This window comes from Panthera leo, chromosome B4, assembly GCF_018350215.1.
Source record: "Panthera leo isolate Ple1 chromosome B4, P.leo_Ple1_pat1.1, whole genome shotgun sequence".
NCBI lineage: Eukaryota > Metazoa > Chordata > Mammalia > Carnivora > Felidae > Panthera > Panthera leo.
This window is the reverse complement of record NC_056685.1, coordinates 6,090,590-6,093,796: the sequence shown is the minus strand read 5'-3', so window position 1 is coordinate 6,093,796 and position 3,207 is coordinate 6,090,590. Positions and strand designations below refer to the sequence as shown.

The window sequence follows — 3,207 nt, the reverse complement described above, 5'->3', positions numbered from 1 at the left end:
GTTGGGATCAAGAGAAAAGTCACCGTGGCAATGCGTGATGCAAAGGATACGCCTTGAAGAAACCACGCTGCTCTCTTGAAAGAGAAATGCTTAATACCACAGGTGCTTTGAGAGTTCTCCTTGAAAAGCATGCGGACTCGGAAACTGCAAGTGCTTTAGGAATTCCAGTTCTCCAAATGGGCAATATTTGTCAACACTGTTATTCTGTCAAATCACTCGTGCATTATCAATCGTGACGATTAGAAGAGACCTCGCAGATGTCGTCTTTTAAATTCTCTTGATGTGTCCGTCTCTGTTCTCCTGCTTCCCTCCCCCAATTTGTTTGACATGAAGATTTCTGAGACAAGTAAAACTTGGAGCTAACATGAGAATTGTGTTCTATGTGCCGGGTGCAGTGCTGAGCCATTTACTTGCCTCAGCTGACGCAGGACAGACCTCTTTTCTTATCTCTTTTCTAGATAGCGTATCAGGCTCAAAGGGTTTCATCATTTGCAGGGAAGTGTTGGAGTGGGTGTAGGTCTGATTCCAGTGCTAGTATCATTGTGTTACATGATATGTCCTCTCATATCTAATTAACTTAATTTTAGTCGTTCTGTTAAATAATTTCAACACACCTGATGGAAATTTAACGGGGGGACAGGGGGACATAAGAATCAAGTCCAGTAGGCTTCAAAGCACCGATGAACCTAAATTTTTTTTTAACATTTATTTATTTTTGAGAGACAGAGCGTGAGCAGGGGAGGGGCAGAGAGAGTGGGAGACACAGAACCCGAAGCAGGCTCCAGGCTCCGAGCTGTCAGCACAGAGCCCCACGCGGGGCTCGAACCCACGATCAGGGAGGTCATGACCCGAGCCCAAGTCGGACGCTCAACTGACTGAGCCATCCAGGTGTCCCAAAGCACATATGAACTTTAAAAGTTGGCGCTAAGTCCCACCATTAAGGCAGATGGGTGAATACAGCTGTGTCACTCAGCACCGGCCCGCATTGTCCCCCAAGGATCAAGTCTCTGGACCAAGCTCTTAGCTATCAAGGTGTCAATCCTTTCTCCCTGATGAAAAGCCGAGAAATGGAAAGGAGGCTCTGAGCGAAGGTGCTTGAAGAGGAAACAAAAGGGGGTAGGGTGACAGAGACTCAGCAGAGGCTTGGTCATTGTTGTGAAGACTTCTCGATAGACTTCCCTTTTTCAGCTTTATCGAGGTACAACCGCTAAAATGATAATATATTTAAAGCGCACAATATGATGATTCGACATATGCATACATTGTAAAAGGATGGTCACCATCCAGTTGATGAACATATCCATCACATCACGTATTTACATTTTTTTGTGTGCGTGAGAACACGTAAACTCTCCTCTCTGAGCACATTTCACTTATAAAATAGAGTGTCGTCAACTACGGCCACCATGTTATACATTAGATGCTCAGACTTTACTCATTGTGTAACCGACAGTTTGTACCCATTTCCCAACATGTCCCCTTTTCCCTCAACCCCCAGCTCCGGGCAGCCACATTTCTATACTTTTTTTTAAAATATTTTTTTATGTTTATTTATTTTTGAGAGACAGAGCATGAGCGGGGGAGGGCAGAGAGAGAAGGAGACAGAATCAGAAGCAGGCTCCAGGCTCTGAGCGGTCAGCACAGAGCCTGACGCAGGGCTCGAACCCATGAACTGTAAGATTATGACCTGAGCCAAAGTCAGACGCTTCACTGACTAAGCCACCTGGGTGCCCCTCTATTCTTTATTTCTATGAGTTTGACTTTGTTTGTTTGTTTGTTTGTTTTAAAATTCCACATATAGGTGATACGTGCAGTCTTTGTCTTTCTCTGTCTGGCTTATTTTGTTTAGCACAATGCCCTCCAGTTTCGTCCATATTATCACAAATGACAGGATTTCCTTCTTTTTTAAGGCTGAGTGATATTCCATTTTGTGCATATTTATATCTATCTATCTATCTATCTATCATGATTTTCCTATCTGTATCTATCACATTTTTAAAATATTTTTACGGTGCTCGCTTCGGCAGCACATATACTAAAATTGGAACGATACAGAGAAGATTAGCATGGCCCCTGAGCAAGGATGACACGCAAATTCGTGAAGCGTTCCATATAAAAAAAAATATTTTTATGAAGTGTTTTTCTAATGTTTATTTATTAATTGTTGAGAGAAGGAGAGAGAAAGAGAGAGAGAGAAAGAGATAGATAGAGAGAGAGAGAGAGAGGAAGTGGGGAAGGGGCAGAGGGAGAGAGAGAATCTTAAGCAGTCTCCATGCCCAGCACCGAGCCTGACACAGGGCTTGATCTCATAGCCATGAAATCATGACCTGAGCCAAAATCAAGAGTTGGATGCTTAACTGACTGAGACACCCAGGTGCCCCTGTCCAATCAGTTTTTGATTTAATATCTGTACTTGTTATTGGTTTGTTCAGACTTTCTATTTCTTCATAATTTAGTCTTGGTAGGGTATGTGTTTTCAAGAATTTACCTACTCATTCTAGGTCGTCTAATTTATTGGCATGGCATATACTTGCTCATAGTTGTTGCTTAGTTGTTCCTTAGCATTTCTGTGTTATCAGTTGTAACTTTCATTTTTTATTTTATAAGTCTTCTCTCTTTTGTCTTAGTTTAACTGAAGGTTTGCCAACTTTATCTTTTCAGCAAGCAAATTTTTGGTTTCATTGATCTTTTCCATTGTCTTTCTAACCTCTAATCTCTGTGTCATTAATTTCCACTCTGATCTTTGTTATTTCCTTCCTTCTGCTAACTTTGGGCTTAAGTTATTTGTCTTTTACTCGTTCCTTGATGGTCAAGTTAGGTTGTTTTTTTGAGATCTCTCTTTTTTCTCTTTCATTTTTAAAAAAAAATTTATCTTTATTTTTGAGAGAGAGAGAAAGAGAGACAGAGAGATAGAGAGACAGAGAGACAGAGCACGAGCAGGGGAGGGGCAGACAGAGGGAGACACAGAATCCGAAGCAGGCTCGAGGCTCCGTGCTGTCAGCACAGAGCCCGATGCGGGGCTCGAACCCACAAACCGCGAGATCGTGACCTGAGCTGGAATCAGACGCTTAACTGAGTGAGCCACCCAGGTGCCCTCTTTTTTCTTAATGTAGGTGTTTATCACTATACGCTTCCCTCTTAGAACTGGTTTTACTACATCTCATCAGGTCTGAGATGTCGTGCTCCTGTTTTTATTTGTTGCAAGAT

General features: G+C 42.3%; 1 non-coding gene across 1 annotated transcript; it reads left to right on the top strand.

Annotated features, from left to right (window-relative positions):
* The first annotated feature begins 2,011 nt into the window (after positions 1–2,011).
* On the top strand, positions 2,012–2,118 carry LOC122225665. Its single transcript, XR_006205281.1, has one exon. It is a non-coding gene; the product is annotated as a U6 spliceosomal RNA (small nuclear RNA).
* The last annotated feature ends 1,089 nt before the right edge of the window (positions 2,119–3,207 follow it).